The sequence below is a fragment of the Dipodomys spectabilis genome, unplaced genomic scaffold (genome assembly GCF_019054845.1).
Source record: "Dipodomys spectabilis isolate Male_0828 unplaced genomic scaffold, ASM1905484v1 ptg000009l, whole genome shotgun sequence".
Classification (NCBI taxonomy): Eukaryota; Metazoa; Chordata; class Mammalia; order Rodentia; family Heteromyidae; genus Dipodomys; species Dipodomys spectabilis.
In genome coordinates this window covers 23,792,263-23,808,824 of record NW_024870686.1, presented here as the reverse complement: position 1 = coordinate 23,808,824, position 16,562 = coordinate 23,792,263, and positions in this window count along the sequence as shown.

Here is a 16,562-nt window from a genome sequence, read left to right as displayed (position 1 = left end):
TTACTGACATCAAATATAGTGAAAGTGGGGGTTATACTGTGGGGGAGGGACATACAAAGCAACAAAGAGATAATCTTATAAATGCGTTAGAAACACATGCATGAAAGAAAAAAACCTTAAAATACATATCTAAGGGTTCATTTTCCTGACATCACATTATCTGTAGCTAGCAAGATCAATAGAAAGCCCACGGATTGGGAGAAGATCTTTACTACCCATACAACGGACAAGGGTCTCATATCTAAAATATACTTGGAACTCAAAAAATTAAACCCCCCAACAACAAATCCTCAAAGAAACAACTGCCCAATAAATAAGTGGGCGAAAGACTTAAAGAGAAACTTCTCTGAAGAAGAAAGAAGGATGGCCAATAGACACATGAAGAAATGTTCAACATCCCTAGCCATAAAAGAAATGCAAATCAAAACAACATTGAGATATCACCTCACTCCAGTTAGAACGGCAAAAATCAAGAACTCTAACAACAACAGATGTTGGAGGGGATGTGGACAGAAAGGAACCTTACTTTATTGTTGGTGGGAATGTAAACTTGTTCAACCACTTTGGAAAGCAGTATGGAGGTTCCTCAAAAGACTTCACATAGAACTCCCCTATGACCCAGCAATCCCACTTTTGGGCATTTACCCAAATGTTTACAAACAAGACCACACTAATGCTACCGGCGTTTTTCTTATGTAGTGCTGAGGAATCAAACCCAGGGCCTCAGGCATGCAAGGCAAACGCTCTACCACTGAGCCACCTTCCCAGCCCCCATGTTTATTATTCCTTATGTCTTGCGTATCCCTGTGAACTAAGCCATAAACAACTGCATCTGTACAATTTATCTTATTGCCCTATGGTTTACACGTGTAAGAATTTATCTTAAGTATGTATCTCAAGTCCTATATTTCAATCTTTCTTGTAACATTAATTTCTCCAGTGCCCCAAATGTATGTATTCAATTTTTATCCATTACCAATTGCAAGTAAGCATGAGAAGTCCTGAGTTCAAGACTCAGTACTGGCCCAAAAAAAGGAAAGGAGGAAAGCTGGTGGCTCATGCCTGTAATCCTAGCTACTCAGGAGGCTGAGATGTGTGTGTGTGTGGGGGGGGGGGGGGGGCGGGTTAGGTTCAAAGCCAGCCCAGACAGGATGTGAGACTCTTATCTCCAATTAACTACAAAAAAAAAAAGTTGGAAGTGAAGCTGTGGCTCAAGTTGTAGAGCACTACCACCTTGAGCAAAAAAAGCCCTAGTGCGCTCACCAAAGGAAGAGAAGATACTGGAGAAGTCATTTTTTTAATATTTATAAGCATATGCATGAACACATCTTTATTTTAGTTTTTGACATATAATAAAGATTAATAGATTTTAACTTTGGATTTTTTTTTTGTTTTGGTTCTGGGGTTTGAACTGAGGGCCTAAAAATTGCTAGGCTGACATGATGCCACTCCTATGCCTCCAGCACTGTTTTTCACTGGTTATTTTTTTTTAATTTTAATTTTTTGTGAACATACTGTACAGAGGGGTTACAATTACGTGGGCAAGATAATGAGTATATTTCTTATCAAGCATTGCAGCCTCCTCCTTTGTTTCCCCTTCCCATCCCTTCCCAGCCTCCCCCTCCCCCCAAAGTTGTAAAGTTCGTTTTCGACATGACAACTTGTACTTCTAGTTGTTGCAACGGGTCCACATGTATCCTTAAACGACTTGTTTTTTCCCCATCTCCTCCACAAATTATACCGACATCAAATATAGTGAAAGCAGGGGTTATACTGTGGGGGAGAGACATACAAAGCAACAAAGAGAAAATCTTATAAATATGTTAGAAACACATGCATGAAAGAAAAAAAAACATTTAAATACATATCTAAGGGTCCATTTTCCTAACATCACATTATCTGACCTTTTCTGCTTGACTCATACATATATTAGATATTGCAAATAAGGGAAACTATGGCACCTATGTTTCTTTGGGCTTGGCTTACTTCACTTAATATAATTTTTTCCAAGCCTTTCCATTTCCTAACAAATGGGGCAATGTCATTCTTTCTGATGGAGGCATAGAATTCCATTGTGTATATATATATACCACATTTTCTTGATCCATTCATCTACTGAGGGGCATCTTGGTTGGTTCCATATCTTAGCTATGGTAAATAATGCTGGAATAAACATAGTTGTGCTGGTAGCTTTAGTATGGTCTTCTTTGTGATCATTTGGGTAAGTTCCCAAAAGTGGGATTACTGGGTCATAGGGGAGCTCTATGTGGAATCTTTTGAGGAACCTCCATACTGCTTTCCAAAGTAGTTGAACAAGTTTACACTCCTACCAACAAGGCAGTAAGGTTCCCTTCTGTCCACATCTTCTCCAGCATCTGTTTTTGTTAAGAGTTCTTGATGTTTGCCATTCTAACTGGGGTGAGGTGGTATCTCAATGTTGTTTTGATTTGCATTTCTTTTATGGCTAGGGAGGTTGAGCATTTCTTCATGTGTCTATTGGCCATCCTTCTTTCTTCTTCAGAGAAGTTTCTCTTTAAGTCTTTAGCCCACTTACTTATTGGGCAGTTGTTTCTTTGAAGATTTGTTGTTGGGGGATTTAATTTTTTGAGTTCCAAATATATTTTAGATATGAGACCCTTGTCTGTTATATGGCTAGTGAAGATGAGAAGTCATTTTTTATTGTTTGTGGAAATCATGGAGTATTTTTCACACTGTTAAAATAGTGTTCAAAAGCTATATCTGGATTTTTGTAGTAATAAAATATTCTGTATTCTAGTCAAACACAATTATTGTTTATGGCACAACATCATATGTTTTATATTTATTTTTGTGGGGGAGCCAGTCCTGGGGCTTGAACTCAGGGCCTAGGCACTGTCCCTGAGCTTCTTTTGCTCAAGGCTAGTACTCTACCACTTCAGTCACAGCACCACTTCCATCTTTTTCTGTTTATGTGGTACTGAGGAATTGAACCCAGGACTTTATGCATGCAAAGCAAGCACTCTACCATTAAGCCACATTCCAAGCCTTGTTCATTTTTATTAGCATACATTAGTTATTAGTAAGGGGTTCTCATGTCCATGTATGTATATAATTTATTTCTATCAATCTCTACACTGTTCTGTCTCCCTCTTGTCTCCTTTCCCCTTTCCAAAACAATTTCAACAGGTTTCATTGTTCTGTTTTTATACATGCAAACCACCTACATTGACCATATTCCTATTCATTCACTTTCCTTGTTAGCTAGCTCAACAATACCATAATTTTTTTTTTTTGGGGGGGGGTCTGGTCATGGGGCCTGAACTCTGGGCCTGGGCACTGTCCCTCAGCTGTTCAGCTCAAGGCTAGTGCTCTACCACTTGAGCCACAGCGCCACTTCCGGCTTTTTTCTTATGTGGTGCTGAGAATCTAATCCAGGGCCTCATGCATGCAAGGCAAGTGCTCTACCACTGAGCCACTTTCCCAGCCCTACCATAATTTTTTGAATGTATGTGCTAGTCCTGGCACTTAGGTGCTGTTCCTGAACTTTTTTTTTTTCTAAAGGCTAACACTCTACCATTTGAGCCACAGCTCCACTTCCAACATTTTGGTCGTTTGGTGAAGATAGGGGTCTTACGGTCTTTTGTGGCCCAGAATGGCTTTGAATAGTGATCCTCAGAACTCAGCCTCCTGAATAGCTAAGGATTACAGGTGTAAGCCACAAAACATCAAAAAATAAATAAAACAAATTTATACTAATTGCCATTTAAAGTATGTTATTTATTCTACCTATTTTATGTACTTATTTCTGATGCCCATACTAGGGCTTGAATTCAAAGGCAGCTATTTTTCTCAAAGCTGATGTTTTATCATTAGTGCCACTTCTAGCCTCTACTGGCTTTTTGCCAGTAGAGGAGGCAAGAGTCTTACAGACTTCTGCCACAATCCTTAGATCCCAGTGTCCTAAGTAAGCCACAAGTTAACATTTTTTTCATCATTTTTACCAAACTGCTTTATTTTTAGGATCATATTTAAAATGGAAAATACCTTCCCAGATATTTCTGTATCTCCAAGTGTCAGATCCATCATGTGCTTCAAACTGCCAAAATTCCCTGGCCAAGTATACATTAATCCTGACCACTTGCTGTTGTGGATCAGCTGTTTGTTCAATACATAGGGCTAGAATCAAAACTGTGCATTTGGACAGAGAGAAAATTATTTAAGTAGAGTATATATCTATAAAGTCTGGTCTACGTGCGTTCTAAGTGGTTTTGTTTGCTTAGGATTGAATGGGTTACATTCTTGGCCCTGAGACCTAGAACATATAAAGACATTTCTTTCCAAATCATGCATTTACTAAAGCAGCCCTCCAAGCTGCATGGGCCCACATTTGTTGTGGAGAACAAAGTTTCTTGGAAATGGACTGAAAATTGCCTTGGGCACAGAGGACATTTATATTTATTATAGAAACACTTCAGATAAGACTTTTAAGAACCAGAAATCACCTTCAGAAAAACGCTATCATTTTTTATTTTAATCAACATGCAAGATTTTCATATCGATAGGTTCAAAAATTGGACATTTTCACCTATAAGGATAAATTGCTTTAACAGTGATTTAGGTTTCTTTTTACTACTATATACAGTTTGATTTCTGTAGCCTGGGGATACCCGAGTCATTTATCTAGTATGCATACCTTTCCACAGCTGGATTTTCAAATATGATTATAAAGTTCATATGCCAGAACTCTCCTGAAAATAAATATGTCATCAGGCTTTGCTTTATTGTATGCATTTATCCTAAATGTAACATAGCTTGGTACAAACCTAGACTACAGTTTAGGACATTTTGCCAGAGCTATTCATGTATAGATAATATTGTTTGAGATTGTGCAAGGTGATTTAGAAACATCTGGGCTGAATATTTATGTACATGCCTCATATCCAAAGCCTTGCTGTTTTATAGTCCTTTAGGGGCAAGACAGGAACTATTTTAACACTTGTCAGTGTAACAGTTAATGCACTGCTGAGACAGACTTGTAAAAGATTCGAAGATTATGCAAGAAATGAAGGGAACATTAAAAGGGTTAGTGTTTCATCAACATTTATAGGTTTAGAAATAACCTTTTTCAGGAATGTGTCTTTCATATCATGTGGTTAGGAAACATAAAGCAAAAACTCATGGGAACAGACTTTTAAATATTATAAATAAACATCATGTTCAAAAGAACTAGATGATGCAGTGTTAATAGTGATAGATTCTTCAACCAAATAGTCTTCTCAGGCTTGCTCTGTGTGATCCTCTAATAGCCCTTAATGATTTTAGAGATATGTTTTATTGATTTTTATTTCTCTTCTTCCTCCTTTCATTATGCCTGTTTGATACAAACTATTTCAAAAATCTTAATTTGATAGAACAAAGTAAGTAGGCAAAAGAACTATAAAGTCTTTGTTCACTAGCCACGTATTCACCTCTGACAGCATCCATCTAGAGAGAACTCCAGCCCTGTTGGTTGGATGAATGATTCCATAGTGTGAGGAGTCTGCACTGTAGCTTAGGATGCAATTATTTCCCCCTCAGAGTAGGAATATTATAGACTGTCACATAAGAAATTGCCACAGGATACAAAACACTTTCATTAAAACTATAACCAGGATTTATTTTAGCATAACACTGTCTCTACTTATGCATGGATTTCTCAGATTTTTAACAGTTAAAGGAGAATGACATTAAAAAGGAGTAAGGTGCTGGAGCTTCTCCGGGTTTTTAATTTACTTTCTAGTTTTAACTTCTCTGTCTGGCTCTTTTGATACAATTTCTCTGTCTCTTCCTCTATCCTTCCTTGCCTCATTTTTCCCCTAAAAAACTTTTGTCCATTTTAATCTTAAAAGGAATATGAATAGTCGATTACATCGTCTTTAGCTACTTCATGCTGTACCTGGAAAAAAGAAACAAATCATTTCTGTATGTAACTTAGAGGTGTAGAAATGTATGTGTTTATACTTTTTAAAAATTAATTTACGTTTTTGTTATTTCTAGGTAGTGGTACAAAAAGGTTTCAATTCAGCATATCAATTTACAGTGTCATGAGTGACACTATAAATTTTGTCAACAGAAAATGTGATTATAGATGCCAGAAATTTTAATTGACAGGGTAATTAGGACTAAAAAAAAATCTAGAAATTATTTTTTTAACTACAATAGAAGTTAAAGAGATACTAATAAAACACATCTTGTGAAAGTAAAAAGTGTGACTGATATTGAGAGTTAATAGGATTTTTTGGAATCATAAAAACAGGAAGGAAATACTCCCCTAAAATTTGAAAATCCCAAGGGTAGAGCAGATACCAGGAAACCTTTGAGTTTAATAGGCTTTTGTTGTTTCCCAGGTTACTCCACGTGTTTATAGTCAGAGCCTAGGTTGCCTCTCACGGGCTTTGTTATTATCCCAAGGCCAGGGATGCAAAGCCTATAGAACCTAGCAATTGCCGGTTTTGAGCTGTTTCTTTGAAATGCCATAATTTTAAGGCTTTTTTTGGGGGGGAGGGGGTGCTGGAGGGGGTAAGAGTTAGATCCCTTTGAATTACAATGTGGTCTGGATGTTTTGCCTTTTTAAAAAAAGATACATTCCTTCTGGCAATATACTTTTTTTTTTTTAAACACATATTAAGTATATAAATGTGGGGTTTCATTTTGACAATCCCATACATGTATATAATAGACTTTGATAATACTCACACTATGTTACTCTTTCTTCCTCTCACCAATCCCTTTATAATTTTGTTTGTTGCAGACTTTTTTTTTTTTTTTTGGTCAGTTGTGGGGCCTGAACTCTGGGCCTGGGCGCTGTCCCTCAGCTCTTCAACTCAAGGCTAGGGCTCTACCACTTGAGCCACAGAGCCACTTCCGGCTTTTTCTGCTTATGTGGTGCTGAGGAATTGAACCCAGGGTCTCATGCATGCAAGGCAAGCACCGTACCACTAAGCCACCTTCCCAGCCCCTTGTTGCAGACTTTTAAATGAGTTTCATAATGTCCTTTTAATATAGTTCCATGAGGTACTTTGATAATATTCTTTATCCCTTATCCTGTCTTTCCCCCTCTCCAACTTCAGCTGACTTACCATAGTCTGAAAGTTACGTGCTTGAGTATTTCTTTTTAGATGTAGCTTCTACATATGAGAGTAAACATGTAGCATTTCTCTTTTTTAATCTATCCTATTTTGCTTCGCATGATGATTTTTCAGTTTTATCTTTTGCCCTCCAATGATACAACTTCATTCCTCTTTGTGGATGAATAATACTTTTTAGGACTACCACATTTTAGTAATACCACATTTTGTGTTACCCATTTATCTGTTTATGGACAACTTGGATTATCCCATAGACTTGGCTGTTATAAATCATGCTGCAGTAACCGTTAGTGTGCACAAATCTCTATTGTGTACTTCTGGGTTCTTTTGGGTATGTTATATACAGGAACATATGGTAATTTTTTTTTTTTTTGGGGGGGGGGTCCGGTCATGGGGCCTGAACTCTGGGCCTGGGCGCTGTCCCTCAGCTCTTCAGCTCAAGGCTAGCGCTCTACCACTTGAGCCACAGCACCACTTCCGGCTTTTTTTTTTCTTTTTGCTTATGTGGTGCTGAGGAATTGAACCCAGGGCCTCAGGCATGCAAGGCAAGCACTCTACCACTGAGCCACCTTCCCAGCCCTGGTAATTCTTATCTTTAGTTTTAGAGGAAACTTTGTACTGATTTCCATGGTAGTAAGACCAATTCACACCTCTGTCAGCATTATATAAGTGTTCCTTTCCACCATCATCCTTGCTAGCATTATTGTTATTTTGATGATAGCTATTCTGACAAAGTGGAATCTCAATGTATCTTTGATTTTCATTTCCTTTATGGGTACAGAGATTGAACATTTTTTCATGCATTTTTTGATCTTTTGTACTTCTAAGAGGTGTCTATTCATTTGTCCATTTGTTGACTGAAATATTTGTTCTTTCTGTGTTCAATTTTTTTAGCATGTTATATATTATGGATATTAAACCTTTGTCCAATGAATAGCTGGCCAAGTTTCCCCCCACCCCATTCTGTAGGCTGTCTCTTCATTTTGGCAAAAAGAGGAAATATTTCAATCTACTCTTTTTTAAGAAATCTTTTGTCAATGGTATTTGTTCCTAGAAACTCCTGGCTTATCTTTGTATTTTCACACACACACACACACACACACACACACACACACACACATTCATAGTTACATATTTTATTTTACTGTATTATATAAAGTTCTTATATTCTATTTATTAAATTTCAAGCATCATTCTAAGTGTTTTTACCAATATGAATTCATTTAATCTTAGAATAATATACAGCTGGTGCTATAATTATATAATTTCAAATGTTATAAATGCCCTGAAGAAAATTAATGGCATAATGTGATAGAGAAGTTGCTAGGCATCAGTTCTATCACTCCCAGCATATCTCCGTGCTACTTTTTGATTCCAATTTTCTCCTCTTTCCCTAGTTTGAGACTGGACTTGAATTGGGTGTCTGATGCTAGCATTCTACTACCAGAGCCATACCTTCAATCTATTTTTAATTTTTAAATTTTCTCATTATTTTTTCTGGGGTTTGAATCTAGGGGCTCATGCTTCCTAGGCAGACAATCTTATCTCTTGAACCATGCCCCTGTCCATCTTTTGTCATTTCTAAATTTCTTATTTAATTCTAAGTCTTATGTATATTATTGATACAAATCCTTCACCTAATTTGTGTATCTTCTTCATTTTTCTTTTCTTCCTCTTCCTCCTTTCCTTTCTTTCTCCTTCATCCCTTCTCTCTTTTTTCCTCCCTTCCTTCCTTCCTTCTTTCCATCCTTCCTTCTGCTTGCTTGCTTGCTTGCTTTCTGACAGTCTTTAGAGCTCAGATTGCCTTCAATTCTTATACCAAAGTGATCACCCGTACACCACCATGACCAGCTAACCATTCATTTGCTTATTGGCCTTCTTTTAAAGATCAAAGGCTTTTCATTTTAATGAAATCTAGTGTAACAGCTCTTGTGCCTTTGTTGAACCCCTACAGAAAGAATGAGTGAATGAAAAGTGTTTTTAAAATGTGTAAGTGCAGAGCCTGAAGTGGTACAAGTGTTGTTCTAGAATTGTGTGTGAATCCTGCAGCCTTTGAATACAATAGCCTTAATGTTTTCATGTAAAAACAATGCATTACACCTGAGTTAAGTTTATCTGATACTCCAAGGTAAATGTCATGTTCATCCCATGGTCTCCAAATGTATACATTTTCAGGACATAAGTACTCTCTTTTTTTTTATTGTGAAAATACTGTACAGAGGGGTTACAATTACTTGGGCAAGGTAATGAGTACATTTCTTATCAAGCATTGTAGCCTCCTCCTTTGTTTCCCCTTCCCATCCCTTCCCATATTCCCCCTGCCCCCCCCCCAATTCTCCCCCCCCCCCCCCCCCCCCCCCGGCACCAAAGTTGTAAAGTTTGTTTTCAACATAACGACTTGTACATCTCATTGTTGCAATGGGTCCACCTGTATCCCTATTTAAACGATTTGTTTTTCCCTTCCCCTCCACAAATTATACCGACATCAAATACAGTGAAAGCAGGGATTATACTGTGGGGGAGGGACATACATAGCAACAAAGAAATAATCTTATAAATGTGTTAGAAACAATCACATGAAAGAAAAAACACATCTGAATACATATCTTAGGGTTCATTTCCCTAACATCACCTTATCTGACCTTTTCTGCTTGACTCAGACATATACTAGATATTGCAAATAAAGGAAACTATGGGACCTATGTTTCTTTGGGCCTGGCTTACTTCACTTAATATAATTTTTTCCAAGCCTTTCTATTTCCTAACAAATGGGGCAATGTCATTCTTTCTGATGGAGGCATAGAATTCCATTGTGTGTGTGTGTGTATATATATATATATATGTGTGTGTGTGTGTGTGTGTGTGTGTGTGTGTATGTATATATGTATATATATATGTGGTATATATATATTTTTTTTCTTGATCCATTCATCTACTGAGGGGCATCTAGGTTGGTTCCATATCTTAGCTATAGTAAATAATCCTGCAATAAACACAGTCGTGCTGGTAGCTTTAGTGTGGTCTTGTTAGTAAACATTTGGGTAAATGCCCAAAAGTGGGATTGCTGGGTCATAGGGGAGCTCTATGTGGAGTCTTTTGAGGAACCTCATACTGCTTTCCAAAGTGGTTGAACAAGTTTACACTCCCACCAACAATGCAGTAAGGTTCCCTTCTGTCCACATCCCCTCCAGCATCTGTTGTTATTAGAGTTCTTGATTCTAGCCATTCTAACTGGGGTGAGGTGGTATCTCAATGTTGTTTTGATTTGCATTTCTTTTATGGCTAGGGAGGTTGAGCATTTCTTCATGTGTCTATTGGCCATCCTTCTTTCTTCTTCAGAAAAGTTTCTCTTTAAGTCTGTAGCCCACTTATTTATTGGGCAGTTGTTTCTTTGAAGATTTGTTGTTGGGGGATTTAATTTTTTGAGTTCCAGGTATATTTTAGATATGAGACCCTTGTCAGTTGTGTGGCTACTGAAGCTCTTCTCCCAATCTGTGGGCTTTCTATTGATCTTGCTAGTTATGTCCTTTGCCATGCAGAAGCTCTGTAATTTCATGCAATCCCATTAGGACATAAGTACTCTTAAGAATTATGGAATTGATGGGGCTGGGGGTTTAGCCCAGCGGAAGGGCGCCTGCCCGGCATGCGCAAGGCCCTGGGTTCGGTTCTCAGCACTGGAAAAAAAAATATAGAATTGAAAAAGAAAGGATTAAGGAATTGAATGGACACTTGCCTCAGAAATCATAGCATTAAAATCATAGCATTATATATAAGTCATATAAATCATAGCATTATAATCATAGCATTATAAATAAGGCATATAAATCACAACATTATATATATGAGCCATACAAATCATAGCATAAAAATCAGCTTTAGTTCAAACAAAAGGGAAAAAGCCACAATTAAAAGGGAGAATTGCTATTGTAGTTACATGTGAAGTATGAACCAATACAACAGTAATACTCACAAGACACTTGGAAATGAACTTTATAACTTGGGGGGTGCAGAAAGGAGGAGTTAGGGTGGGGGGAGGGATAGAGGGAGAAGATGAGAGAGGGGTAACAATATTCAACAAGAATTGTACTCTTCCTTACTTACGTAACTGTAACCCTTCTGAACATCACCTTTACAAAAAAAAGAAGAAAGAAAAATGAATTCTACCTTACTCTGACCACTGAACGTCCTATTAGTTTTCTATGCAGATTGAAAATTTAACTTCTTGAATATATCTAGGCTACCAGCAAACCCTCCTGAACCATAACAGATGAGCATTAGTATAATGATTATAAATGAAAGCAGATGGCCTGAATGAAGAAGATGCAGAATTGTCATCAACCCTTCACCAACACTACATGTTTTCTCTACCACGCTTGCACGTTGCCAGAGGGCATTGACTTCCTCCTAATTTTCTGCATGAAGTTATGATTATGATCTCATAGAGCCCAGGATTGCTGACTAAAGCTTGTCTCCCTTAGCATGTGGTAACCAAGGGTTGGCGGCTCAGGAGCCCTCAGGGCGGGAGGCACACAGATGTTTTCTTGCACATTACTGGCCAAAAACCTGGTGGCTGATCGCATTTCCAGTTAATTGTTGTAAAAGGTGTAAAATTTGTGGCTAGGTTTAATTTTTGCCATCATAATAGGTTCATAATAGGTGTTTTTTTAAAGTACTGATGTTTTAAGATAAGCATAACATTCTTTGGCTATAAGTATTCAAGGTCCTTTCTCTCCTGAGATAGCTTTTCTGACCTTCCATGTCAGTATTTAGAGTTCTGAGCCCTGTGTGACCCTGATAAGGTGAAAATATCAATTATGAGTTATTATTTATAGAAACGCATACAGAACTTGAGGAGAGATATATACCAATTTTATCACTTAAAAAATCTATAGTTAAGCTGGGTGCTGGTAGCTCACACCTGTCATCGCAGTTACTAAGGCGTCTGAGATCTGAGGATCCTGAGTCCAAGATCTCTTGAGTAGAAAAATCAGCAAGACTCTTTATCTCCAGTTTACCACCAAAAAGCCAAAAATGGAGCTGTGGATCAAGTGGTAGAACATAAGCCTGGATCAGAAGAAGTTAAGAGACGGCGCTCAAGCCCTGAATTCAAGCCTCAGTACACACACACATACACACACACACACACACACACACACACACACACACACACAATCTAAATTATTTTTTAAAATCCATTGTTAAGAAACACTAAATGTTATTCATGTGAAAGTTCATGTGTATATTTTTATATAGTGGTGGTATTCTTCATTGAAATATTAATATACATAAAAATCAGATTGGACCTTTCTTAAGCATTTTGGCCTTTTCTTCTTTTTTTCCTGTTTGAGAGAGGGTGTTGACACCTAATGTAGGTTGGACTTAGCTTCCAAGTCAGCCTCCTAAGTAAGTACACCATTGTGCTTGGCTGCCTGTCAGTAGATGTATATAGGCTCCCATATGATCAGATTTTTAGACAATCACTGAGAATTCATTGAAGGGATTAACTGACTAGATTTTGAGATGAGCATGTTTGTTTTTAGGTAAATTCTTAGTTCTACTATGTACTGTTTTGTCAAACGATTCTCCCTCATGCATCAGTTTTCTCAGTATTATACATGCAACATGTATGGTGCACACACTGGCACGTGGCTATAGGTTATGTGTTGTGTGTATGAATGATCCCCTCTTTTATTTTCTGCCTTTTGTCTACCCTCACTCTCATCCTCTCCTTCCTTGACCATTTAAGCAATTTTGGGATAGGGCAGAAAGTGCAACTGGCTTGCAAATCATTCTGGCTTTTTGGTTTTCCAAAGCCACAAACCTTCAGAGAATTTAGAGGATTTGAAAGAAATGGGAAAATAATGGAGTGTCATGTGAAGACGGAGCTAGAGCGCTCTGAAATAACACAAGGAAGCACGTGTGTCTTCTCGAGTACAGAGCAGCTTCCCGAGGATGAAGGAGAGGAGGCGAGGAGGCGAGGGCTTACCCACCTTGCAGGCAGAGACGATCTGCACATGTTGTGTCCTTCTGGTTGTTCTTATGAAACTGGTAGGACTACAAGGGGAAGAGTACTGGCTACTCTGGCAAGGGGAGCCCTGGGCAGTTACACAGTAGATTCCTAGGTTCATAGGTGATGTAAGATCAGCAAAGCTTAGCATAGCTGCAGGACCTTGAGTGTCAAGGTGGGGGTTATTAGTAAGAATGATGGCCAGTAGTCCCAATGTCATTTCCCTGTGATCTCAGAATAAAAGTGCAACTGTGAAGTGGACAGGAGAAGACTCCAGGAATGACTGTTTTATTTGACCAGGATTTGATGCTTTAATACAATGGCTGGAGTTCTATCACCTAAGCCATGTTTCCAGCCCTAGGATTAAGTTTCATAGTAGCACAGTGGGATAGAGTTTGGAGATTTTGATATGATTTTGCTTCATTGAAAAAAAAAATGAAGCCAGGGACTGGTGGCTCATGCCCTGTATTCCTAGCTACTCAAGAGGCTGAGATCTGAGGATCACAGTTCAAAGCCAGCCAGGGAAGAAAAGTGGGGGTATGGCTCAAAGTGGTAGAGTGCTAGCCTTGAATAAGAGAGCACAGGGACAGTGCCCAGGCCCTGCGTTCAATCCGCACACCAAAAACAGAACAAATTAAGAATTTGATGAGACAAATTCATAGTCACATCATCCCAACATCCACTCAAAAACTGACATTAATAGCACTTTTCTTTCTATACTCCATATAGGAAGAAATAGAAAAGGAGCATTCTCTAGCTGACATCTTTTTAAACACTTCAACCTACTCGATGTTCTCACTTCATGAGCTATATCTAATTTTAAGACCATCAAATCTCACCTTTTCCCTGGCAGTTTCCAAACATGGTCCATTTCTGTTGGTTCAATCAACCCCTTGGTTTTCTTGGTCCTTCTTTTCTGCAGGACATTTCTTAAGAGTGGTCATTCTTTTTATTTTTTATATATTTTTATTGTAAAGATACTGTACAGAGGGGTTATAGTTACATGAGAAAGGTAATGACTCCGTTTCCTATGGAGCATTGTTACCCCCTCCTTTCTTTTTCCCCTACCATCCCTTCCCTACCCACCTCCCAACTCCAACACCTGCCCCCACCCACACACAGCACCTGAAGTTGTAAAGTTGGTTTTCAACATAGTGTCTTGTACATTTCATTGTTACAATGGGTCAGCCTATATCCCTATTTAAGCATTTTGTTTTTTCCCTTCCCCTCCCCAAATTAGAAATATATATATATATATATATATATATATATTTATATGATGCAGGGCACCAGAATCAAATACAGTGAAAACAGGGGTTATACTGTGGGGGAGGAACATATCAAAGGAAAAAAAAATCACTTAGTACATTATAAGTACTTTAGGAACAATAGCAAGCAAGAAAAAAAAACACACTGTTTCCCTATCTTGGGGTTCATTTCTCTTAACATCATCTTATATGGGCATATGTACATAGCTTTTGATCTTTTCTGCTTGTCCCAGACATATACTAGTTATTGCAAATAAAGAAAACCATGGGACCTATGTTTCTTTGGGCCTGGCTTACTTAAGAGAGCTGTCATATTTTTTTTAAACAGGGCAAACAAAGGTTTATTTCAGGCCAAATTAAATTTATTTATTTTAAATAAATAATAAAATGCTAAAATAAGGATACAGGAAGACCCATTGTAACAATGAGATGTACAAGACACTATGTTGAAAACAAATTTTACAATGGGGAGGGGGGGAGGCTGGGGAGGGAAGGGATGGTAGGGGAAAATCAAAGGAGGAGGCAACAATTTATGATAGGAAATGTACTCATTACTTTGCTCATGTAACTGTAACCCCTCTGTACAGTATGATTACAATAAAAGTATATATTTAAAACAAAAAGAACTTGCAGCCTCCTATACACTTATCACTGAGCCACGAGGGTAGTAAAGCAAAGAAAGAGCAGTAAAACAATACCAACAATCCAGATCAGAGCTGACATGAGAAGCCATGGTGAGCGAGGAGAGTCAGGAGACACGAGGCATGACCCCAAATGGCAGCTGAGCTCATTGGCGCCTACATAGGGTTGTGGTCTTGGGGCAGGGTCACGGGAAGCTCAAGAGTCTGTTGTCCAAGTTCTCTCCCTTGCCTCTAGGAATTCAGGCATGCCCGTCACCTGGGGGGTGGGACTTCACCTTCCTCCACCAAGAGGACAAGATGGTGCCAGTTAGACCCAGTACCCTTATTTCACTACTAGTCTTTGAGCATCTTCTACATCTTCTGCTCTTTATGCTCTTCTTCCTTGTCTCACTCCTGTGGCAAATATCAGATTTCAGCTGAAACTTGTTCTTCCAAACTGGAATTCAGCACCTCCAATTTTCCTTCCCTGCCCACCCCCTTATGATACTGCTTTCATTTTTTTCAACAGTCATCTCAAATGCTGTGAGAATCCTCACATCTCCTCAAGACACAGGACATGCCCTGTCCTCTGCTAACAATCCAGTCTATAATAGCACTTCACAAGTTCCATTTTAATTTACCTTTCTCTGTAATACGTTCCTCCTGAGCTCACAGACCAAGTCTCACTCATCTTTTTGCCCCTAGTGACCTGGCTTCCTGCTTTGTTCGCCTCCTTCTTGCTTTCTCTTTACACACAGGTTCAATACAGTGCAAAAATATACTTGCAATGAAATATCTCAACTGAGCATATAATGGCAAGCAGGAAGCTGGGTGAACGGTACAACTTGGTTCAGATCTTTCTGTGTATCAGAGTAATTACTTTCAGGTGATCTTCCAGCCACCTGGATCCATAAAATGACAATAAGTATTTGAGAGACAGATGGATTCCTCTCATGCATTTTCCAGATGTTATTTCTGTTCTGTTTATCCATGGGTCCCCATTGATCCCTTTTTACAACTTCCCAGGTGACCCTAAGATTGTAACAAAAGGACGTGTTTCCCAGGGGTTTTCTCTCTACTACTCACAAATCCTGTTGCTTCCAGTGTGATTCTTGTAATCCCCTCTCTTGTTGTTTTGTATTTGTTTTTGAGTCTTATTGTCAAACTCTCATGAAGAAAATTTGTGTGGTTCAGAGATAAAACTAAGCAAGGGAAACGTGTACTAGCACGGTTGGGACTCTGATGGCCTCCTTCGTTAAAATGTAGGCCTCTTCTTTTTCTCATATTCAATGCACAAAGATGGATACTTAGAAAAGAGTGGAGACCTTACTCCAGGTGTTAAAATAGATTGGTTATCAAACTGGGGGGCGGGGAGCTGTATTTGTCAATTATTTGGGGTAGCTTTGCTAAATACAAAGACTCGGTCTTGCTTATGGCTTTGTATTGATGTTGAACTATTTACAAAATAACTCTCCCAGAGCACCTAATTTAATTCACTAGCTTAAAAGCTTAAAGCAGTTTCAGTGGTAATTGTACATTTAGAAAGAGAATCATATTTTTG